Below are 25,955 nucleotides of genomic sequence, written 5' to 3'. Positions count from 1 at the left end.
TCTGTGTTCCTGTGACCTGCATCTTAAATACTGTAAGTCAAGCTGTTCTCATGAACCATTTGTACAAATAGCTACGAAAAGTAATGCACAATTTGTATGTAATCCACCTAAGCTCCACATTGCCTGCCGCTGTTTAAGACCACAGAAATGGCATATGGAAGAGGTCGGGGTGGATGGGTGGGTCCCAAAGCACAGAGCTTTCAAGCAGGGGAGCGGAGTTCGTGTCCTGGAGGAAATTAAGTAGCCTGGGAAAACCCTGACGAACTTCCGGCAAATTTGAGATTTGCTCTGCAAGTCAGTCCGGCCAAGAGCCCATTCAAGCCCATTTCCGAGTTGGTCAAAAAAGTGCCTCGGAACACACCGAAGTGACTTGAGCGTACCTTCTGCGTGTGTACGAGACGTAATACGTCTCCATAACAGCAGGTGGCGCTAATCTGTATTGTCGCCCAAAAAATGAAAACCGGCAGCTGATTGGACGAACGCGTCACGTGAGTCTGGTTTCTCCCGGATTTTACAACGGAGCATAATGGCGGCTCGTTCGGAATACAATCTCATATTTTAAAAAGATAGTTCACCGAAACGTGATTCTGAAAACATTTTAAGCAAGAAATAGGCCATGCAGTTGCTGAATCTGTCTTCATTTCAGATCGACAACCGAACCGAACAGACTCGAGTCACTGACCTCGCCAGACTGTCCAACGGCCGATAATCGGGTTGGTGTGTCAGGGCCTTAACTGTCACGTGACCGGTTGGCTGAACTTAACTGTCACGTAATTTCATAAGATATCATACAAATTGTTGTGCATATGTTTTTCGTACGATAATGCGTTGTGATTACACTGCCTTTTTCTTTGCCGTGAATTTCCTCCTCTGCATGATCACCCTTCTTTCTCTGCCAGCCACAGCAGAGCAGCAGAGGTCTCCTGCTTGTAGTGATATTACACACCAGCCTCTCCACACTCAACAAAGAGTGAGGTCGCAACCTGTCTGAGCTTCATTCTGATTGGCAGGCATGATGGCCCTGCTGGGTTTCCCTTGGCAGGAGAAGTCTGCATTTAATCTGGTTTTGACGAAGCAGGGCTGGGAATACACAATTTCTTACCCAAATAAGGCACATAAGTGACAAAAGCTAGCAAAGCAATAACAGAGACATGACACTGACCCCTCTGTGTCTTCTAGAGGGCTAAGTAGTGTGCTTTTTTGTTTTGACAGTTGTATTGACCTCTTGACCGCTGTGCTATATTTATATAATTCTTGTATAAATACACCCCATTGCAGGTAAATCTGTTCTAAGGATGAATTATTGAGTCAGTGAAACAGAGTGGGGCAAGCTAAAATACCTTTCCCGCATTTGAGTGAGTAATTGGTCTCATGGTTGTGAAAAGACAGAGATGACCATGTCAAAGACTGATGATTTGTGCACAACACCTCAGTACCTCTGAATAAATTGAACTTTTTTTTTTTTTAGTTTTTCAGGGATTGAGTTTTGTCTTAGTTTGAGCTGTCTGTTCACTAGAGACCACCGTTCCATCAATCAGTGTGGGTTTCTTTTAACCATGATCATGATTGTTCCATGTTTCATAACCATATTTCCTAACAAAGTACTTATTTTAACACAAACCATAGTTTTCCCCTAAACTTAACCAAGTCATGTCTCTGCCTAAACCTAACCAAACGTAACCATAATGTGATCACATCATAAAACAGATGTATTTTATTCTACAGTCGTTTGTAACACTTTTGAAAGGCACAGAGAAATGATGTCGATAAGGCGTTTTTCCATCTTTTTAATGTTATAATGCCAATAAGGACTTTTTGTCCATATTGTTTTCCTTTCCCATTTCTCTGTAGCCTACTTAGGGACCTGTTGTGTATCAATGTACTGAGATAGACAGAATCCTACACATTCATCAGAATCCAGTCCTACAGCAAGGGTGGTGAGAGAACAACATATCCTTGCCTGTTCTAGTGAGTGATATAAACATGTCACTACTGATCAGACACACTTCTAAATCGTAATTATTCTTTAGGACCGAGCTGTGTAAAAACATTTGCAAGAGTGATGATTTATTACAGCCTTGCACACACACACACACACACACACACACACACACACACACACACACATATATATACACACACGGCTGCTAGAAGCTCAAATAGAAACAAACCAACCATTACTACCTCTACAGCCTAACGATTGGACACAGATTCAGTGCCTTCAGCAGCCATAAAGTACCTCCATTTTCATTAACCCTGAACTGAACCTGGAGAACAAGAAAGAAGGGACTTTTTGTGACAGCTGCGTGGGCAGGAACATTTACAGTTGTGCCTTTTAGATGTTTTACGGCGCTACGTTTTCTTCAAATGTCCATTTGAGGCATTCATAACTCATAGTTGCTACAGCTATAATATGTATTTCCTGTGCAGGATGGCCAATCAGAGTCCACACAGACATGTGCAGATGCAGGACAAAAAGAAAAACATGAACACCTAATATATAACTAGAGTTCATCTTCTGTCCTCTCCCGATGACACTCCATTTAACTGTTCCATTAAACACAAGTGGGCCTGCAAAATCTGTTGATTTATTTATAACCGACATGACTAAGGCACAGTTAAACACCTGCTATGAGCAATGTTTTTCCCCAAACCACATCATGAACATACCTACATCTCCATGGCAGAATAGGGTATTTTAGCATTGCAGCACTGAGCAAGTTATAGTGGTCCCACTCTGCTAATCATATAAACTATCTGGCTGCATGAATGTAACAACAGATTAATAAGAGTATGAACGAGGATACATAGGCATTCCCATTTTTCAATTTAAGTGGATTACCATCATCTTCTTCAGCTCCATGACATTGCCTAAGCTGCACAGACTCTGATACACATTTCCCCACAGACACCTCTGAGGCCTTAAGTTAGCAATAGACGAGAGGGGAGCTATTACTCTTCCCCACGCACTCCTGTGAAGTCCCATCTTTGTCTGCTCTCTCCCATTTATTTCTAGTCCCTATCCACTCTTTTCTTACTTTCTCTGTTTATCATACGTCTTCTACTCCACGCTGCCCCTTCAACCATCACCCATCCTCCCATCTTCCTCCGTTCTCCCAAAATAATCAACTTAATGGGCCAAGCCCTTGTGCAACTGAGCAGAACGAGGACCACTAAGATGCCCAAATGTGCACCAACAGAAACACACTAAAGCACAATACCCATGTCCCACACAGGACACACTTAGAAGAAACACAATAAAGCACAACTGAGCATAATGCACCAACACACTATAAGGCCCACGCACATATGCAAGCAACCTTGCACTGATCTGAAAGCATTTACTTGATCGCTTTACAGTTGCTGTGATGATTCTGCAGCTAAAAACAAAACTAATTTGATTTATGTGTCCTGTGGATGAACTTGTTAACCCTGCCATAGCACTCCCTTAATTAGCAACTAGATCCAAGCAAGTGGCAGGGCGGGGCATTATGGGATTGAGTGGTAGGGGGGGCTTTAGCTCATCTGCTAACACTTGCATCAGGGGACGACACAAAGGGGAATGGCACAGGGAAGCTCAGATGTCTTTCCTCACTTAGGATTCACAAAGACAGCTTCCAGAAAATGTCCCCACCGTTTATATCTTCTCCGCATCTGTCCTTCGGTAGGAAGTACAGCCTGCCTACAGCCTGTATTTTTGTTATTTTTGTAGGAAATAAACTGTATCCAACATTGTAATGCTTAACTTTTATTTGCTATAAATCCTACGAAACGGCAATTTTCCAGACATGTAGTAGTAGTCTACTTCATGTAGCATGACATTTAACTGGCTGCATCGTAAACCAATCATAATCACTGATTCTCTGTCTCTGTTATCCCTTACCAAGCTACTGCTAGATCCTCACAGAAAACATGTAAGGGTGAGAGCACATCAATCATTGTATCATGAGTCTCGGTGTGATCTCTGTCTAATGAACCTGGAAACAGCTGCTCACACATGCTCTTCTGAATAATAGATGTGATGGGCCGGTGCTTCCACCACTCATCATCTCGTAGGTTTTGTCAGTACTCACATTGAATCCGCTGGAGAGAAAATAGAAAAAGAGTCATCACCTTTCAATAGATGCTGCAGTGAATATGTTATTCTTCCTTTGTCTTGGGTGGTCCTTGAGATTGTATCGGAGATATAAATGTATTTTATCTTAGTAACTACCTGACTTGGAATTCATCTATTGGGTGAATATGATGTCTGAAATGAATCTACCGCAAGCTAATAGAGTGCTGTGTTTAGTCTGTATGAATTGTGAGAAAAAAAGATCTAACCACATGGGCTAGAACATTGTTGCACAAAAAGCTACTCCGACTTTTATTCAGATGCTTATTGCTGATTGCCAGTGTTTCAAATACTGTCCGACATCTATCCATACCTCTGTCTCATCTCTTTTTAGATTATTCAGCATCAGTTGGCCATTTTGCTTCACTGCTGGCCTCAATGCAGAGGAGGGCTTTTGGTCTTTATCTCCATCTAGCATGAGGAGATGGTTGGTTGATGACTGCTTCATGCTCACATGAGGGTACAATGATCCAGTGGAGGACAACATGAGCAAACTCAGAATTGACCCTACAGTGCATTCATGGAAGTCAGATAGCAGCAATCAGTTGAATCTACATGGGATGAAAGTGCAGGCAAGAGATGCTGCCGCATACAGTTGCATGCATATACAGTGTGTGCACCCATAAAAACACAGAACATCTAGTCCTCTAAGATGTAATGGTTACATACACTATAGTTTAAGTGACATGTATCACACACGCTTCATGCCATTCCTTTTTTCAAGTCATGACATATGGACCATCTTTAGATCTGTGTTTTCCTCTTGGAATGAAGTGTCCTACATTACTATATACTCTTTTTGCCCACAGGCTATGGGGAATTTAGCTGCCTTTATCCTCCTCTCTGGCTTTGGTTCTGCTGGCAATACTCTGACTCACCCTGCTTCCTGTTACTCTGATAACTGAGCTCTGATCACGTCCCTTCACCCACTGTTGAACAGCAACTTCAAAGCAACTTCACCTGCTTACAAACTGCAGTGTAAAGATGCCAAAGGCTGTATGGTTAAGTAGATATATGACTAGGGTGGTGTCCATCTGTTTTAGTAGCTGTGTGTAGGTTTTCATTGATTCTTCTTTGGTAAGAGATATAAAAATTGAAAACTTAAAGCTTCTCTGATAAATATTTTACAATTAACAATGGATGAAATTATGAATAATAACTTGTAGTGACAAATCCAGAAAGAATTATTGCCCAATTCTGCACTTCCACTCAGTTATATGGACAATTTTATTATCTTTCGGCTCATTGTTTTTACGGCCAGCTGTTTAACTGTTTTGGTTAACTCCTTCTCTCGTCAGCATAGTCTTTGCTGCAGCAAGCAGCACGTTCCAGCTAATGAACTATTATAAGCCCACTGTATGATGTATGTGTAAATAAACACCTGTTTGCCATATTAACTTTAAAAGGTGATGATATATCAATGTTGTTTTTACAGTATGGTGTACTGCCCCCCAAATGGTTAAGAAAATCCTGATTGTTGGCCAGCTCACAGTATAATTACATTTTATAAAATGGGTAGATTATTGGGTAGATCAAATCAATTGTTAGCCATGATATGATAACCATATACCATGGCTACGACATCTAATGCCTTTGCTCAATAAGTATCACTTTGAGAAACCCTAACAACCCTAACAAAGGAGGGAAGCCGTTCATCTGCACACACTGCCATGGCACAGAGCTGGTTTAAAATCGGCAAAGTGTCCTTTTAAGTTGATGCTTTATTTAGAATATTTTCAACCCTTTACCTGCCGTCAGACAGCCCTTTCCGATAAGGAACTGAAGCTGTTATCTACTGTATGCTGTCTTCAGAGGTACCAGAATCTATTGACAAAAACAGTCATTTTACCTCACAAACCACAGCAGTTACTGGTCTATCGCTGCCTCAATCGGTTAGTTAGTTTGTGTTATTGTGTGACTTTGGGGAATCCGAACTAACCATTTAGCATCAAGCAAGGGAAATAGCCTATGCTAGCTGCATAGCAACATGATGAACATGATTCTTTATTAATAAAAATCTATTTAAATTAGAATGTGACATTAACTTTTATATTACCGTACTTGATGGTCGTTTTATAAGAGGGCATTGGCCCCTTAGCTGTGATATAATCACAACACCACGGCTTGTCTCGAGCTATTGCTTAAGTAATATTGGACTGAGATGGACTGACACAAAGTGGAAAAGTGTGCTGTGGTCTCACAAGTCCACATTTCTAATTGTTTTTGGAAATCATGGACGTCATGTCCTCCGGGCCAAAGAGGAAAAAGGACCATCCAGATTGTTATCAGCGCAAAAGTCAAAAGCCAGCATCTGTGATGGTATGGGGGTGTGTTAGTGCCCATGGCAGGGGTAACTTGCACATCTGTGAAGGCACCATTAATGCTGAAAGATACATACAGGGTTTGGAGCAACATATGCTGCCATCCAAGCAATTCTTTTTCAGGGCCGTACCTGCTAATTTCAGCAAGACAACGCCAAGAAGTCATTTTAAATTTTTATATTTGCTGATTTATTTCATTTTGAAAAACAGTGTTTTGCTCAATAAATTAAATGAGAACGTTTAGCAAGTTTTTTCTCCCATTCTCAGCACTTTTTTCAATTAGGAAATTACTATGGCAGAGGCTTCGTATGTATATTTGAATGAGTCGTCGCAGGAGGGGTGTGAGGCCCTGTGCGAACTTAACGTGCGAGGCCCTGCTCATTGACATAAATCGTGATGCACGCATAAGAATCACTGTGAACCCGCACAGGGGCTGCTGTTATTCAGACAGCTATATAGTCATATCCTGCGTGTGTGTGTGTGTGTGTGTGTGTGTGTGTGTGTGTGTGTGTGTGTTCTCCTGTGCCTTGCTGTGTGTGCTGTGCATGTGTTAAATGTGGACGTACGCCCTCTGTCCATGTTGCTGAAATACGTGCCAAAATACATAGGATGAAGGGCATTGCCACAGAGATAGTTGTATTTGTATTTTGGTGTTAAGCGAGATAACAGACTATTTAGCTGTCAGAATAATAGGCCGTCTGACCTATGGCATGGCAGCTCAGCATGTCAATTCATATTCTTTCTATAGCTTTATATAGCATCCGACTTACCATGCTGGATAAAGCAATAAAGTCTTTGTAGTCCAGTGTTTGCGAAATAGGTCGCGCTCTCATGTAGCTGACATTGTTTCTCCAGTCTCCTTCCTTCCTTCCTTCCTTTTTTTTTTTGACAAACCGGAATTTCATTTTAGAGCACATCGAGTCAAGAACAGGCATAACAAAATATTGAATGCATGAATATTGAAAGACAAAAATAAATACATTATTACAAACCAGGCAGGCGCGTGGCCCTGTGCATTCGCACAGTTGGCAGAACCCATGTGACGATTCTGTGAATGAGGACACATTTACAAACAAGCATGCACAGTGCTACTCTAAATAGTGCAGCGCAAACACTCTCGCTAAATAAAGGCACTCTGTTTAATTGACAGCAGTCAGTGATTTGTTGTTTTGTGTTGAGTAGCATCCTAGCAAACATCCTCCAGCTTGCATGAATATATTGTGCATCTCAATCAGCATTTCCACCACATCAGCAAACAGAAACAAACTCCCTCCTCTCCCGGAAGCTCCACATCATTCTGCTATTAGCTAACCATGAGAGAATGTCAGCTGGCGTCACTGCAACATCAGCCGCACACTCAGTCGGCTCAGCATCTTCATGATGTTTGCTCATTACTTCAACTAAACTACTCGAAGCTAATCTCAAGGGGAATCCATATTAAATCAGTTAACACTCTAGTAAACATAACTTGCTCACTTATTTTACTTTATGTAATTATACGAATCTCCCATTCCCGCCGGTCCAACTGAGCAATTGAATAAAAGGCATTCTCCCAAAATTGCAATTGATCTTTCAAAAGATTTATGCCAATGTAACAAGACCCACTGGAGTAAGGGGACATCTGTCATAGTCAAGGAGTCCTGCCTAAGTGAGTGACAAAATGAGAAGGAAAACAGCCTTCCCTTAAATATTGGCAAATTAGGCATTCGCTAAGGATTGAGAGTTTTAAAGAGGCGCTATGCAGTTTTGGCCATTTCTTCACTGTTTTCTCGCTTTTTGCTGGCAGGTTCGGAATAGATATTTGGCAGCTCCTATGTTTACTTGTGTCTGACTCCTCGCTCGGTCAGTCTGCCGTTTCCTCTTCCTCTGTTCCTCCGACAATGCTTTCCTAGCTTTCTGCTTCTTTTTTGCCGGCTCAGCCATGACGATAGTGTGAAAAACTCCATGGCTACCTTGTTAGCCGGTTCCCGAATGGGCGTATATGTGCAGTGCCGTGAAGCAATTCGTTACATCGCGAGACCTGATATCACGCAATACTTCCTGAGGCCGGCAGCTCGCCGGCCGAAAGTTGTAAGGATGGTTTTTCCGCTCACAGGCACTAGGGGGAAGCGAGACGACCACCATTCAACTCGAAAAAAGTCATATAACCATTCCAATGACTGAAGCTGTTACCTGTTGAGGTAAATCAAGCTAAAAAAAATGGCATAGTTCCCCTTTAACACTTTTCTTGGAAAGTAATGGTCAAATGGGACCTCATTCAGTCTGTTATAAATTGTGAAACAATTGCCTTGTGTTGAGAGGGATTTTATACATTTGTCATACTATACAACATAGACAATAACACAATATAATAACATTGTGAAAAAAATGGCCCTAGGCAATTATTTAAGATAATATCTGTGGTTAACTCATAGAGAATGACATACAGAAATCTGCTGGAACTAATTATTTCTTTTGTAACAATTACGAGTAAATGCACACACATGCACTAACACAAATGTTTGGACACAAAGATGCACAGGCAGTACATTGGCTACATTCACACACCGTCACACACCCATGCACGATATTAACTGCAATGCCCAGAAGCACCTTATTCTCGTTCACATTTACAATGTCTACCAAACCCAAATTCTAATCCATCTTCCTTTTAAGTAGCTCTCCAACTAAAACTGGTTTTGTAAATGTATACTGTAATACAATAATACCCTATATACAGCATAAAATCAAGGAAGTGAACACAAGCCCATTTCTACATTTCTGACAGGCTATAGAGGAAGTAATGCAGAGGAAAATGTTTTAAACATGTCGCACTGTACTGTAAATTATGAAGCCCCTGAAAGGACAATGTGGCTAGATCTTTTTCTACAGTAAATTTAAAAATGTTTAAACTTCATGAAAATTCTCTTTGTACTTTGCACTTTCAGTGTTGCTTCCCAAAACGATTCTGTTTTCTCATTTGACGTTTTCTTTGTACATTTTCAATTATGTTAGTATAGTTTTGGCCAACTTCAAAGTCATGAGTAAATTCAAAAAGTTGTTTTGTTTTAAATTATGTATTTTCTATTCGTTTTTATTGCTGGGTGCAGCTAGCAAATGTAACTGACTGAAACCTGAATCTGAGGGAATATTTTTTTGTAAACTATTGTGTGGGAATGCAAAGTAGAGGTGGCTTCAAAAACCAATAAAAAGAGACTAACATTGTAGTTACATACACAAAATATTGAAAAGGGCTTTATCTATGCAAGTAAATCGTTACAGAAAATATGTAACTCTTTAAAAAACACCCAACAGATAAAAAGGCTGAATATTTAGAGCTTCAAATGCTATTTATAAGCTGCACAGAACTTACTGATGGGCCAAACTCACTGACACAGTCCTTTATAGGCTGCAATTAAATATATATTTCTCTTTGTACCCGTGACAGCATCCTCAAGCACAGAGTCTGATTTGCAAAAGGTTGAAAAGGTCTGCCAGCCACTCCCCCTGGTCAATAAGTTAACGTAGCTTTCTGTCTAGACCTGAGACAACCATGCAATGACCCAAACAACTGACCTTCTGTGTATCAATCCTCAGAGTGCACGTTCCCTGTCCCAATCTCCACCTTTCATGTTAGTCAACCATGATATTTCCAAATTTAATTCACCAATTCCTGATGAGGTTTCCATAATACATAAATAACTATGTTGTGCAGTTAATAGCATCCAGCAAAATGCCATTTCAAATGTGTGCACCTTGTGTGAAACGTCCCTACAGAATTTCCTACGAAATGTGTTATGTACAATTTTCTATGCCAAATGCACCTGCATAGACAACTTCTTTTACTTCCCTCCTTCATCAGCATCAAGACACACACAGTCTGTCTTTACAGTGTTTGATAGATAGGTTTAAGGTTGATGTTTATAACAGATTGAATCAACCACAGTTCAGTGACATCATTTAAATATGTAATAAAAAAAAAAGAGGGAGCCAGCACATGAACAGTTTGTGGCACAGCAACACGACTGTGTGCCAGAGGTTTCGATCATTGAAGCCGCTCTAATTATTGATAATGAATGCTTTGCAAGGACTGACTAATAAAAATTGAATTATGGTTAGAAATTAAATTAACAATAGGGACTGTAAACAAGAGGTGAACAACCACAGCAGAATAATGGGTGCTGGTCTGATTTCTGCCAGGTATATTTTAAATGACTGTGACATTTCCAACAAAAGGGATGCTCAAAGAACAGAAACAAATATGGCTATATTTCAGAGACCCAAAGTACTGGGAAAATGAATGATACAGAATCCAAGAAAGAATTAAGAAAATCCTGTTAAACAAACACATGATTCTCCCCCTGGAGACTGGTGTTTGTGTCCCATTTGAAAATAAAAGTAAATTGTGATTCTTTTTTTTTTAACTTTACAGAACAAACGTGCGTAATCGGAAGTGAGGTAACGTAACAAATGTACTGATTTTAACCCAAACCATAGTCTCGCTTTGCCAGACCATCCACACACTGCGGAGTGGAGGAGGGTCTGGCTAGTCCACGCAGCATTCCGGGGTTGGGTGAAAAACGTGCTCTGGTTTATTGGCATTTCTTTAAACCAATCACAATCGTCATGGGCGGCGCTAAGCACCGCACGGATCTGCTGTAAAATAGTCATGCGAGAGAAAACTCAGATTGGACAGATAGTCTAGCTAGCGGTCTCAATTTACCATGCAGAGATCTGAGGAGCAGTCAACCATAGTCCTCATAAATCCACCAGAGTTTAAAATTCCAACACAAAGAAAGCGGAAGGAAACGGACATCGGCAAAAATCCACGCATCCGTCGGAATTTCCTGCAGCACGGGAGCAATCCTGGAAGTGGAACCTCAAAGATATAGACTACCCAAACCACAACTCTTTTCTAAACTTAAATAAGCAGTTTTACAACATTAACGATGTGTTTAAAATCATGACCATTACCTTTAGATATGAGGACAGAAAACGCCCCTGTGTGTCACATTTCCTTCCCCCGCTAGGGGCGCTAATTTAACAAAATTATATTTATTGTGCTCTTATAACACTGCAATATATTTCTCATTTATTTATCCAAAAAATATTAAAATATCAAAATTATATTTATTGTTCTCTTATAACACTTCAATATATTTCTTGTCCTGCCTATGCTCCACCTGTCTGTATTTTCTATATCACATTGCACTTTTCTGCTTTTTTTTTGCACTTCTGGTTGGACGCAAACTGCATTTCACTGTCTTTGTACTTGTACTCTGCACAATGACAATAAAGTTGAATCTACGTTTTTTTTTGCTATAGGTTGTATTAGATATAGGAACAAATTACCTATATGGTGTTTTGGAAGACTTGTTGCTAAAATGGATAGACTCACAGTTAGGTTGGAGGTGAAAACTGTGGAGTTTTCTCACCATCTCTAAAGACAGACACAGAAGCTTTGTCTGAAGGAAACTTGTGGCTTTTAATCAAAACTACTGGCTTCCAACATGGTCTTGGGAGCAATAGAGGACTGAAATACAGAATTGGATTTGCAAGTAATAGATCAAACACAGAGGCAGACAACATGGACAAAGTCTAGCCACAAACCTGATCATGAGGACATCTGCTGGTGCCACAGAAAGAAGGGCAATATTTTACCTCTGCTGGCTGTAGGATCAATGGGTGGGATGATAGCCTCTCAAACCAAAAACCACCTTATTTAAAGAAGTGCTTGCTAGGCTGGCTGTACTTGAGTGCCAAAAAAACGAATCCCCTTTCAGTTGCCGTATTGTTGAAATCTGAACCCCAAGTACGGTAATGTTTTGAGTTAAACTCAATCACTGAGGTATAGAGAGGGCAGTCAGCTGTAACAACAAACTTTGCGTACGGAGAGGTTGAAAGACACTTGTACTTGCAACTTGACAAGTTGCTTGTAGCTTTTAGAGCTGAGTTAACAGAAGTTTTTTTGCCATTTTAAAGTTGTTTCTATCAACTCAATTGCTTTGAATTAGGAAATTCCAGATCCAATACACATTCATTTGCGGAGTCTCTCTAAAGATTGGATGTCTTAAAACTATAGTGCGCAACTGTATCATATCAGTGAACGTCCGTTACATTCAAGCCATTGCCAAATGACTTTATACAAAGCTAATTAAGCCTATCAGCTCCACAAAACTGTCTCTGTATTTCTCATTACATCTATATTTACAAAATGGTACCGCCCGGTGACTTTTGCGAGCAGCAGCTCAAGTGATGCGTTTTACATCACTGCTGAGAAAGGACAACAGCAATGCTCAGATTTGGAGACCAAGAGGACATAAAATTACAAAATAATTACCTCTTCTAAAGACTCCATCATGTTTTTAATCCTCCGTGTCCTCCTTGAGCTACTAGCAACTGTGCTGTGAGGGGTGGGGGTGGTGCGCGATCACCGAAGGCATGTGTCATGTGAATGCACCGACAGTGTTGTTGTCATTACTTAGAATTCCTCATGGGGGCGACAGAAACTATGCACTATAGCTTTAATGTAATGACAAAACGACCAATACAGTGAACAACCCCCAGAGGAGTAAATCCATCCTCATTTGTTGCTGCTCTTCTTGCAAGACACTTTTGGAAGTGTTAACCCTGTGCAGGGCGTTTTGAGATGGTGTTAAACCAACCATTTATATATGATGTATAACATAAGGGTGAAATCGTGGTGCAATAAGTAATTACACACAAGATCTGTTGTGTATTTGTTGGAAATATATTGCTGCCAATATTGTCACTGCTTGGAATTTCAAATTAGGTTCTGTGCAGATCAAAACACATAATGTATATGTTAGCAATAACAACAACAATTCTGAAACGAATGGTATCGATATAGTGGTTTTGTTGCAGAATTCTTTACTCCAGGGAAAATAGTCTCCTGCTGTGATTGACTGAAATCTCATATTGATATATTTTTTTTGTTCACAAAACACACACAGTCTAACAAACATTATCTTTCTTTAACCAAATTCAATGAGAGTTGATGGCAGGTCAGTCTAAAAAATAAATAAATAATAATCTTCCAAATAATGTCATTTGACAACAATCTGGACTCTTGACGGGTAAACAGGAGAAGAACCGAAAACTGCACCATGTCCTCTCGAGCAGCAGGGAAATGCTGTGAAGTTTATTTACTTGCACTCTGATGATTGCATTAATGTTAATTTAACAGACATATCACAGGGGGAAATGGGAATTTTTGAAAGCTCAAAGCAGAGCATATTCATCTGAACTGTGTCCTATGAATACATAATCAGGAGAAAGGGCTGGTTATTAATAAAGGCATTAGATGAATCTCTTATTCTACTTGCTTTAATGTGCAGATGAGAGCACAGCTGAGCAAATCAAACCCATTGTCAGAAATGTGTACTTTATATCATTATGCAAGAAGAAATATGGCATCTTTAAGTTCTTATGAATCTTGTAGGTCAGATCTAAAACTCTGAGATTTTTTCATTCAGAGATATCAAATGAGATCCGTTCAGTACAGGCTGAACTCAAAGCTACTCATTGAAATGTTCTATCTGTATCTTCACAGCTGTAAATGACCATAATATCATTTCAAGATACACTTGTGAAATGATATAAAGAGTCTGGAGTGTGTTTTAAGACCTTTAGGAGAGTGAACTTGCTCGTGTATATGCCACCTTTGGTAATACACCACATAGCATAATGAACTTTAAAGTGTAAAAATAACACAATTAGAATATGTAATTAGAACTAGTACATTTTTCCAGAAGCTTTATCTGCGATAATCATTTAATGTCATCTCTCTTCCTGACGTTTACACCCAATTAACATCTCAACTTGACGCCTGCAGTTGAATGTGGACTCTCAATGTGTAGGCATGTATTCTTCTTCTTCTATTCTTGTTATCTGCAGAGCCAACTGAAACTATCATATAATTGCCATATGAGTCACTAGTTGCCTTTCATTTGTAGCACATGCATACAGCTCCAATTCATAATACACTTACAAAGTTCTCAATGCTTCGGTTAACATTTAGGGACCCTCATTATGTTACCGTTGAAGTGTGGTGATATTTTGAGCCTTTTTAGTGGGATAAATAGCGATTTGTTTTTACTTTCCCTGTGCCCCGAATACTAGCGTTGTAAGCTAACCAGCGGTCCGCGCTAGCGTCTTTCAAGCTACAAACACATTCGATTAGCATGAAATCATGTCCCAGAGAACAACAGAGTGGGTACACATCTGTTAATAACCCCTAGGTTCGTTTTGCGCTGGAATTGTCCTTTAAAAACAGACCAGACAATGATAATTACATTGACATGACCGTACAGAGTCATACAATGGCTCTTACTGTTATGGGTTTGGTGTATTTTGTCTTGTTTTGGTAGGTTTTTCTGTCTTGTCTCCTTGTGATTTTCGGTCTTGTCTTGTTTTATGTTCTGTTTCCTGTTTTATTTTGATAGTCTGGTTTTCTGTCTTGTCTTGTCTGGTTTTACTTCATGTCTTGTGTTTTCCCGCTCTTGTGATTGCCTGATGTTTTCCACCTGTTTCCCAGCCCTTGTGTCACCTGCCTCTTGTTTCCTCGTTACCCTGTGTATTTAGTCTTTGTCTTTCCTCTGTCCAGTGTCAGATCATTGTATGTGTTTGTTAGTGTTTGAGTCTGTTTGTGTCCGTGCCCTGCCACCCTGCGTGTGTTCATGTCCTTCCCTGCGTCTTTTTGTGAGTTTTTCTGTGTTTTGTTCCTGTGGTTTTTCCAGCCTCTGTGCTGTGTTTTTTGGGTTGCAATAAATTCCTGAACTCAAGCCATCTCCTGCCTGCCTGCCTGCTCTCTGCCATTGGGTCCTCAACTTCAAGCATCTAACACTTACTCACCAAAACTCACTATATATTTTTTTACATTACTCTTGGCTTGTTTACCCAAACTAAATATATTGTATGGCTCCTTTCAACCCTTTTTAGTCTTACATTGCTAGACCTGTCTCCACAGCGCTGTGGAATAAGGTCTGGCTACACCACAGATACATTCTAGAATTAGGAGAAAAAAACACTCTGGGTTGTTTGCATTTCTTTAAACCAATCACCATCGTCTTGGGCGGCGCTAAGTTCTGGACGCAGCAACGGTGGCTCTGCAAAATAGTCTTGGGAAGGAACTTGTTTTGGTGGAACGTTTGCATCCCGCAAAAGAAAACGCCACATACAATATTAAAGCTACATTGTGTAAGAATTTCTCCCATCTAGCGGTGAAATTGTATATGACAACCAACTGAATATTACTTTCCAGCCCCCCCCCCATTCCGAGCGCATTTTAACTCCTACGGTGGCCGTATTATTCCAAGAAGTACGACTTTGTCCGTGAGTGTTCCTTCCAGTGTAATAATAGTTTTACGTTATTTTGGTACCATTTCATTGCTAACATCAGCTATCAGGTTAGTAAAGTATCAGTGCTATCATTATTCTGTATATTGTACGAGATTAATAGTGTAAGGCAATATTTACAGCGTAGGAGAGAACCAACGGAGGTTTGTTTTTAATATATTTCTCTGGGCAGTATGAACAATCATGTCAATGAAACCGAAACCGATTGACGCAAGGAAAAGTATGCTAGATGTCGTTCTAGCGTTATGCACAACCATGCTATAGTTAGCCAAGCAACTATAAAACTTAGAATTTACACAAATAGGCAGAATTACCTTTTGAGAAGAAAGCAGGCAGCTTCGGTGTCCCTTTTTAAAATCGTTGCTCCTTATGAGCTCTTTCCATCTTGGAAAAGCCACTCCAGTATTAACTTTGTTGCTTTGCCTGTCGCGTTGTCATTTTAATTCTCTTTTTAACTTCCTTGGCGTGTAACTTCCTAGCTCGAAGTCTGTGGTTGTTTCCCATTGTGAAGGGATTTTGAGAACGACAACACAGTCAGATGTCAGGCTTTATCCTGGATATGCACTTCCGTTGATCCAGACTAACTCTTTGTCACAGTGTCTCCATGTCACTATTTGTTATGGATTGTTAATATGTCTATTCTTTGCAGTTTTGAATAGCATAAGCACATCATGTTATACAATAAACAATTGAGCTTGTTGTATCTAACACTGGGTCAAAATAACCATATTTTAGTTTCCGTAAATCTTTTAGTTATATTAAAATAACACAAACACTGGGTCAAATCAATCTGGGTAAAGTTAACCCAGTGATTTTTAAGAGTGTGGATTTTCTGATAATGTCATTGTATGGGTGAGTTAGGCTTCATCTGCTAATCCTAAACAGCTTCATTAAAGACGAAGGCAGGAATGAAATAGAAAAAGTCCTCTCTGTTACCCTCCCTCCGTAGAGTTCAGGTGGGGCCTCTAACAATCCTCTCCACTAGTTCACTTGTCTGTGCATTTTCAGCAAGCTCATCCTTGATTGACTGACGGAATCAATCAACATGTATTAATATAACACTTTACACTAACCAGCAGGTATCCAAAGTGCTTTACATAAAGTAACAACCATAAAACATTATGGCCAAGGGGCCTAATTAGCAGGTATCTCCTGTTCATGAGCTATAGTCAAAATGCATAATGCAATATTGTTACTGCTCCTCAAATTCAGGCCTTTCGGAATGAAACATGGATGAATCTTACAGCATGTAATCGGCCCATATGCTGTTTTGTCAGATCAAAGAAGATTAATGGTTCACTATGACCTTTAGTTGTGGAGCATCTCATGATGATGTGTTAGCGCTTTTTTTCTCCTTTGCTTTATATCACTGATTTAAGAACTGTGCGCATAAGCTGTTTTTAGTCAGCAATTAATGTTGTGCAGAGGGACCTGAAATGTCTAAAGGCAAACCTTGTGAGTAAGCTCTGTATCATCAGAGAGCGGCTTACTGGCAGCAGATGTTTTGGGGAACACAAAGTCTGTTGTGTTTGGTTCTAGAGAAATAGCTGAAAGTTATTTTGAGAACTGAGGTCTTTGCATTCATGTCTCCCTGATATGAAATTCCAAGTCAGAAAGGCTAGTCTTCTGAATAAGGATGGTCTTCCGTAGACTATAAGCATCTCACTAAGTTTCCAGATCTTTTGCTGCGATGTTATTGTAGTTTTTCTTAATATGAAGGTCACTCTGCGATGTTGAAAATACATGTTTCTCAGAGCAGAACAATGTGATGGGTTTGCTCTTTTGAATACGCTTTTTAATTCACATTCAATTTGATGTATGGGCACAAAAGACAAATACAGCCACACAAATGTACATAAAAACAACAACCTTCCATACAGAAAGAAAGAGAGATACTGAGAGAGAGATTGCTTCTTAAAAGTCGGTGCTTGCTTTCTCATACCGGGGCCAGAATGCTAATGCTATTAAAGGAGACCTCAAACCTTAACATTTTTAAATGAAAGGTCAAAACATGGCTGAGATGTTAAATTAAAAAGATGTGTTTCCATAGTTGTTGAATATTGCTTTACATGTTACACTCCGTTAAGGGATTGATGAAATAGTTCAGGAAGGAAACATATTGTGAAAGATTATGTCATTACTTGGCAGATCAATACGCCACTGCACACCCGGGGCTCTGACTGTTTCAAAGGGCTCACAGGAAGCTGTAATTTTGATAGTTGGATGATCATAAAGTTTTTTTCCATTTACTTGGTTCTATCAAACCTCGTTTACATGCCTCCATGGTCTTATTCTGTCTGTGACTTTGGTGTAAATAACCCATACATCAAACTACCATGATTAACAATTAGAAGTGTTTTTCAAGAACAGCTAGGCCTGTTTAAAAATCTCTATGTAATAATAATTATCTACAATTACAATGCTTTAGTTTTCATGCGAAAGATGCTTTCTACTTAATGAAACTGTACTTAGAAAAAAAGTCTTTCGATACGAGATGTGCATGTTTTTAAGTTAACGACAAATTCCTCATTCACATGAAATAAATTAAACAGTTGCAGTCCGTGAGGCTGCAATATTCTTTGCATGTTTAGCAGCATTAACAGCTCTGTATTTTCAACGACTGCCTTTTATAGACTAGCTTATATCTGGGCTCATTAAATTGTGGTTTCATTTATCAAATCTGGAAATTAATAATGCGTGATTTTGCATATTAACAACTAATTGAAACAAAAATGGATAATACAAAAATCACACTGAAAATCACATTTTGAAAATAACATTGGCAACACAACCAGTTTTTATTAATTACTGAAGAGAGTCTGGTGCATAATCAGCACCTTATCTTCCCACTTGTACATTTTTCTGAGCTGTGCTCATTTCAAAACAAACCTATAATGGTGAATACCCTGTTTCAGCAGGACACAGAACAACAGAGGGCAGCAGAATGACTATAACATTGCTTTCATGATGCATTACTTGGCTACATCCCCTATGGTGCAGCTCTTTATTATCTGTCAGGGTCACAGCACCATTGAACTGCAGGAGAGCAGGCGATATTAACTAGCCCTTCCTGTGTTGATACTTATTAACATTGGAGAAATGAAGCCAATTATACCACCCTATACGCCCACACATACTTTATAGGCAGAGAGGAAAGCAATGCTAAACGTATGCATTGGTAGTAAAGAGTAGCACTTCGTTTATATTAAAAAAATTACAAATCAGAGCCATGTCATGACCCAAAACACGAATATCCACTTGTAGAAATATATCAACTAGTGTTTACTGCCATTGTGTGCAGCTGGAAGGACATGGAGGCTGAGGAGAAAAAGATTACCTCTGGGTATGGGAGCCCCAGGCACAGTTTCAGAGAACCACTTCCAATCTAGGACACAACTCTCACAGAGCCTCTGGGCAGGAAGAACCATCGGGATTACTCTCCAGTCTGATTAACAAGGACCAAAGAAAGGTGCATATCTATTGCGTGGACAACCTCTTGGCCTCTCTCATTTCACTATCCAATATCTAGGATTCTCCGGACATTCATCTTTTGTAACAGCAGTAATGTTGCTTGTCTGCATGCAGCCCTTTCTCAGCCAGGGTATCAGATTTCATTATGCTGTGCTGCAGCTGGGCTTTTCCAGATTTAATCAAGAGTCTAATCACACTATTGTCACTAATCACAAATGCCGAACCTGCCGAGATCAATATGCGTTTCACATATGCAGAACATCTCAGCAGCAAACACTGAGCAGTGTCTTGCATCTTGTATGAAATCAAGCAGAGGGAACCATAAATTAATCATGACTATCACAGTTGTACAACTGAAACCTCCTCTGTTCTTTCACATCAAATGTAACCTGTAATAAATTATTCATGATGACGCTATAAATCCACTTTGGAGCCCTAATTGGATTAATTTGGTCATTAATTAAAGGAAGGATGATTGAGGGAACAACCCGCTCGTTATTGTAAACTTCTGTTTTGTCGAGCTATACCACATGATTTTTAGGTCACTCATAAATCCATATCAACACATTTGGAGTTGAAGATCTCACAGGGTCCAACACACAATGATATCTGGCTAACGTATGATTGATGAGTTTAGCTTTAAATGTGGAAAAGAGACGGTGGTGGCGGTGGGTGGGGGGTGATGGGAAATTAGTGTTACTGTCTACACGTTTCCCCACATATGACACAAATACAGACAGACAGATAGATAAATCGTTTTTATGTATTGTCTGCTTTTTAATGTCTGAATTTTATGACTGCTGACAACAAGAGTTACATAACAGGTTTTGAGCACATCTTAGTGAAATTGAAGAGAATGTGAATTTTGTTTAATGAATGATACCTCCAGACCCTTGTTGTTATCTTTCTCATCGTCTATTAGCCTAGAAATCTAGACGCACCCTAACGGCAGCAAATGTAATTTGCAGCCAGGGGGTCTAGCAACTCTCCGTTGGCTTGCGAGCTGGAAGAACCAAACTCTGGCCGGGCCAATCACATTGTGTATAGAGTCGGTGGGCGGGCTTATGGCTGCTGCTGCTGGGAACAGCAGTCTTTCGAATCGGCTTTGGACACGACTCTGTAAGACTTGGAGTTAAGCTTTTCTTTGAGAAAAGAACGGCAGTGAAGTCATTCTTAAAAAAGGAAGATGTGTTCGGAGTTTTACGATATGGCAAAAGTTTAATCTATCAACTAGCTCTGCTACCTTCTTCGTTGCTCTGCTTGGTTGTAGCACTATCCTATTGCGTGCAGAGGGAATTTGAAAGACAACCATTTATCCCGCCCCTCGGATTGAGCCCTGTCAATGGTGAGTTCTCAGACCCAACATCTTGATGTGGGTCTGGCTTGTCAGGCTAATAGTCTATATCCTTGACGTTACACTTCCGGGAATGCTGTTATGGTTTTAGGTTATTTCTGTTACCTGTTTGTTCATTTCTGTTGCCTTTATTTGTTTTATTGTGTATTATTCCTGTGTTCTGTGTTGTCAAGTTTCTGTGTTTAGTTGTGATTTCAGGTTTTTGTTAGTGTTCCTGTTTCCTGTTTTATTTTGATAGTCTGTTTTCTGTCCTGTCATGTCTAGTTTTACTTTTTGCCTTTGTTGATTGTCCTGCCCCGCCCTGATGTGTTTCACCTGTCGTGTCACCTGTCCCTCATTTGTTCATTACCTCTTGTATTTAACCTCTGTGTTCCCTTTGTCTTTTGTCAGATCGTTTTGTGTCCTGGTGCCGTCTGTTTGTATCTCCTCCCGGTCAGTTTGTGTGTTCCTGTGTCTGTCTCGGCTCCCTGGATTCCCTGTTCTTGTTTTTTTTGTACTTTGGACCTTTTTGCCTGTTGCCTTCAGGACTTCCTTTGTTGTTTGCTCCCCTCTTTGTTGTCCAATAAATCTTTGAGTTTCAACGCTGCTCCTGCCTGCCTCCCTCTGTCTGCGTTTGGGTCCACCATTCCTCACTCTCACGACAAATGCTCCAGTGCCGCAGGAAATTCCGCCGGATGCATGTATTTTCCGTTTCCTTCCATCCGCTTTCTTTGTGTTGGAATTTTAAATTCAGTGGATTTATGAGGACTATGGTTGACTGCTCCTCAGATCTCTGCATGGTAAATTGAGACAGCTAGCTAGACTATCTGTCCAATCTGAGTTTTCTCACTCACGACTATTTTACAGCGGCTCTGTGCGGAGCTTAGCGCCACCCATGACGATTCTGATTGGTTTAAAGAAATGACAAATAAACCACAGCACGTTTTCCTCCCATCACCGAATGCTATGTGGAGTAGCCAGACCCTCCTTCAGCGCGCTTTGGCAAAGCCAAACTATCTTTCTCATAACCAGAGTGAGCACACCAAGTGATAGAAACTGTCCAGGCCCAGCTTTTCTTCCCCTGCCTTTACTCTGCCACACCTCATTATTCATCCTATCAAATCCCTGAGCAGAACAGAACTGTCCAACAGGATACAAAGTCCTCAGAATCAGCTTTAACTTCCATTTCAACAGTGAAGTATGGCTTATTAACATTGTTTTATCAAATATGTTTTATTAACAACACAGTCAAAATTAGATTAGAATGAAATGACATGACTGTTAAAGTATCACTTAGCATTTAAATCTACTTTTGAATATAGTCAAATCTACTGTCATTCTCAAATCTTTTTTGAAAACAATCCTCCCAGTAGAAAAATAACTGCTATTCTCAAACAGGAAGATTGCAAATGTATGGAAGCCTAAAGTGTCCAATATAAACTTCATTGTTATTTTGTACACAATATATTCTTATGATTATTTATTTCATTATGTTGTTTTTTTTTTTTTATTCAATTAATAAATAAATTATAGAGATGCAGTAAGTGTATACAAAGGAGGAAAGATGGTGGTTAAGAAAGACTAAAGTGATATCATACTGAGCTTTGTTGTGTCCCATTGTTGTGTCAACTTCCTTTGACATCCTGGCTGATCTCATAGCAAGTGACAGATGACAGTGAACACATGGTCACAGCCAAAACTGATATTTTTAATTACTTTGACTGGAGAAAGGGGACTTAAAATGAGTTATGAGTTATAAATTAGTAGGTGTGGTAAAAAATATAAATTGTCACAAAAAACATATTCTAGCTAAATAGCAGTATACATCAAAACTTTACTTCAGTAAATTTGCTTCACTACTGAGATACAGATACTCAAAAGCATGAAAAAGCCTCATGGGCCTCATGGCAACCAGTAGAGATTGGAAGAAAGCTATTAAACCTCCCAGACCACCTGAGGGCTCCACAAACCACTGACTCATTCAAGAAGGGCCTAAAAACCTTTATTTTAAGGAAGCTTTTGCATTAATCCTTAATTTGTCTAAAAAACTTCTGTTTTTACCCTGTTCTTAAACTCCTGTAGCACTTTGGGATTGCTTTTTCAATGAAAAGTGCTCTACAAATAAAATATATTATTATTAGTATTATTATTATTATTATTATTAGCATTAAACCCTCAGACATTGAGAGTGTATTGGTCTTGACTTACGAAATTAAAGATGACATGCAGGAGAAAGGGGAAACATCATATAAATGTCAACAACTTGTCAGCTATCATTTTGGCCATGCACATGAACTTGCATGGTGTGTTTTTTCCATGGAGGCAAAAGCTTTACCAAGGCAAGAATGTCCCACAGGTTGCCTATTTATACCCTCCCCCTTAAAAAGGAGCGCCTTCCACAGCTGCTGGTGTAACTTATAGTGAAGTGCTGTTGAGCAGGGATCAGTTTAGAGGGTATACACATGATGTCACTGTAAGCACAGTCGCCACAATCACTTCTACAATCCATCTAATAGTTGTTGAGATATTTCAGTCTGGACCAAAGTGTTGGACTGACAGACTGACCGAACATTGCCATCCCAAGTGGCTAAAAATGTCATCACATAGGACAAATATAAGTCTTCCAAACCATACTCACAGAGGTTGATTGTTCCAACTTTCTAATACGACCCATAGGAGCACTTTACAAATTAGCGCCCCTAGCAGTGGAAGGAAATACAACCCACAGAAGCGTTTTCTTTAACGCTTTCGTTAATGTTTTCGTTAACGTTGTGAAACAGTTTCAGTTTGCTTAGGTTTAGGCACAAAAACTACTTGGATAAGTTTAGAAAAAGATTGTGGTTTGGCTTAAAATCAGTACATTGTCACGTTACTTCACTTCAGTGTGTACATACATGACGACGGATGTGAGGGAGTTCCATTTACTACTTGAAGTCAAATTGACTGGTTTATTTTATTTTCAACGGGACACGAACACCCATCTCCTGAGTAAAAGTCCTGTGTTTGTTTGACCCATCCATCACCGCTCCCGTCCACCCTTAATAGACTTTCTGGGCCTTTAAACCATGTAAAATGACTTCCTGCTTTGCTCCCATCATAACTACTACGGCCACTAGAGGGCGCCGCCTAACAATAATACGTAAATATGGGTTGTAATTGCTGCTTGTACAAACGACCTATGGGGTCGTTTTTCTGGAGAGGACAGTTTTTTGGGGAAGGACAGTTTTTGGGGGGAGGACAGTCTTGACAAACAACATAAGCACTGTTGAATGACCTGAACCGACTATCTGTTTTCTTTGTGTTTATTTGTTTTTGGACACTTCTGGGCTTCTTCTGCCATCCCCATTTTAAAAGACACAACCATATGAATTATGCATCATGTTCTCAAGCAAAGCCTACTCACAGAAAGTGTGAATAAAGGCTTGACAAAGCCTGTGGGAGAGCCCTAATGCGCTTCACTATAGATTTTATGGTGGGGCAGCCCCAAGGTGCTGTGGACTTACTTAAACTGTACATCAAAGTCTGTGAGTCTGTGACAGAAGAATTGGGCGAGACAAACTTTGAGTGGAGGAAGAAGAGAGAGATGTGGAAGTGGTAGGAGATGCATTGGGGGCAGTGACACACGCACATACACAGTGTAACATTGATTAATTACAACTCATCCATTACCGTCATTGATTTTACTCTCCAGAGTGATATTGACAAGTCCTCCAAACTTAATAATGTTATTGAAAACATAATTTACAGTACAGCTCATGCACACTGGCAGGCCAAATAGGGTTTACTAAAGTTTGTTCTGTTCTGTTTTTATAAAATGGAGAGCATATGGACGGGAATGTAGACAGATGCCAATTTTTGAGTCACTCTGCCAAATGATCTGATTGGTCAAACATGATTTCCAACATAATTAGGGGATTTAAAGTAATATATAGAGATGCCATGCCATGTTGAGTCTTACCTATGGTAATGTAATGATATATATTGCTTTTGCGTACCGTATGTTTTTCCTTGCACAGAGTAAATAGTTAGGGATTGGTGATACAAACACTACAGTATGAGAGCCTAGAGAGTGTCTTTTCTGTATTTATGGAGGTGATGGGAATGTATTTTGATAGTAGTAACTTTCCACCTTAATCATGCGCCCATTATTAAAGTTCAGAGCACATACAATAAGGTATCTTTGTGCCTATTTAACTTTACTAGGACAAGTTGTTTAATCATCCCTATTCAGAGGCTGAATTCATATTCCACGTGTTTTCATGTATTCATGATTAGCTTAAACACACAATAATATAAAAGACAAAAGCAAAGAGATAAGAGTTGTTTTGATATTATCCTGCATTATCCATTACGCATATTGACATTTATCAAACACTGTCTCCACGTTCAAATTGCATGCCTCTTAGCCACACAAAAACATTCACAAAACTCCTCAGTGATACTACATGGCAGTATGCAATGGTAGATCTTTTGAGTTTTAACCTCAGCAGTGCAAGAGGTCTGCAGCCAACTTGGCAAAAAATGCTACAATAAATATTAAAATGTGTGTTACAATGGCAGCCAACAATCTCAATTCAGTCCCCGTCCACACTGGGCATTGGGTTTTCCTATAATGATACTTACCAAAGAAAATGAGCTGGGAAATAGTCTGAAGATCGTGAAGCACTTCAGGTAAAATGTGCACAGTAGACTGAGATCAGTAAATTGACGTTTTAACCTTCTGTTAATGTAAAACTTAATGACTGGAGCTTCTTTCTTTCTGCCAGCAGCCACGCTGTGAGTTACAATATTCAGATGCTACAATTATCATAATACTGTGGCTATACAACAAGTCTAACTGAGACTAGGGGCGGTAAAGTTGAGAAGTTTTAAGCCTTTAGCACTAAAACAGTATAACTTTATGCTGCTGAGCAGAAGACATATTTTTTTTATGTCTTTCTCCTCTGTACCAGTGATGAAATGCTGTAATGGATCTGAATACGAAATGGACGTGTGTGTGTGTGTGTGTGTGTGTGTGTGTGTGTGTGTGTGTGTGTGTGTGTGTGTGTGTGTGTATTTGTGCATGTGTGTCTGTTCTTACCAAGAAAAAGACAATGGTGAATTTAAAACAAGCAACAGTCATTCAGTTTACATTTATATTCAGACAATTTAATTTACTGCTGCATCAACCATCATTCAGTCCATTAAATGGTTAATATGCTACAGGGGCATGTTAGCTCTTAGTGATTGTTAGTCATATTTTCCCTCATTACCTGGTGGATTTTAATATTATGCAACACAAAAGAAATAAATTGTTGCATTAGTCCTTTTTTGGAAGAAGAAAGCAGTGAGATGATACCACTATTTCATGTACTAATTA

At 39.6% G+C, this 25,955-nt stretch overlaps 1 long non-coding RNA gene across 1 annotated transcript; it reads right to left on the bottom strand.

Annotated features, from left to right (window-relative positions):
* Positions 1–1,953: 1,953 nt before the first annotated feature.
* Positions 1,954–22,599, bottom strand: LOC116048926. Its single transcript, XR_004104778.2, has 3 exons — positions 22,538–22,599; positions 7,699–7,705; positions 1,954–1,965 (listed from the first exon to the last, which is right to left on the bottom strand). It is a non-coding gene; the product is annotated as an uncharacterized LOC116048926 (long non-coding RNA).
* Positions 22,600–25,955: the final 3,356 nt, after the last annotated feature.

Source organism: Sander lucioperca, chromosome 1 (genome assembly GCF_008315115.2).
Source record: "Sander lucioperca isolate FBNREF2018 chromosome 1, SLUC_FBN_1.2, whole genome shotgun sequence".
NCBI lineage: Eukaryota > Metazoa > Chordata > Actinopteri > Perciformes > Percidae > Sander > Sander lucioperca.
This window is presented reverse-complemented; position numbering and strand designations above follow the sequence as displayed.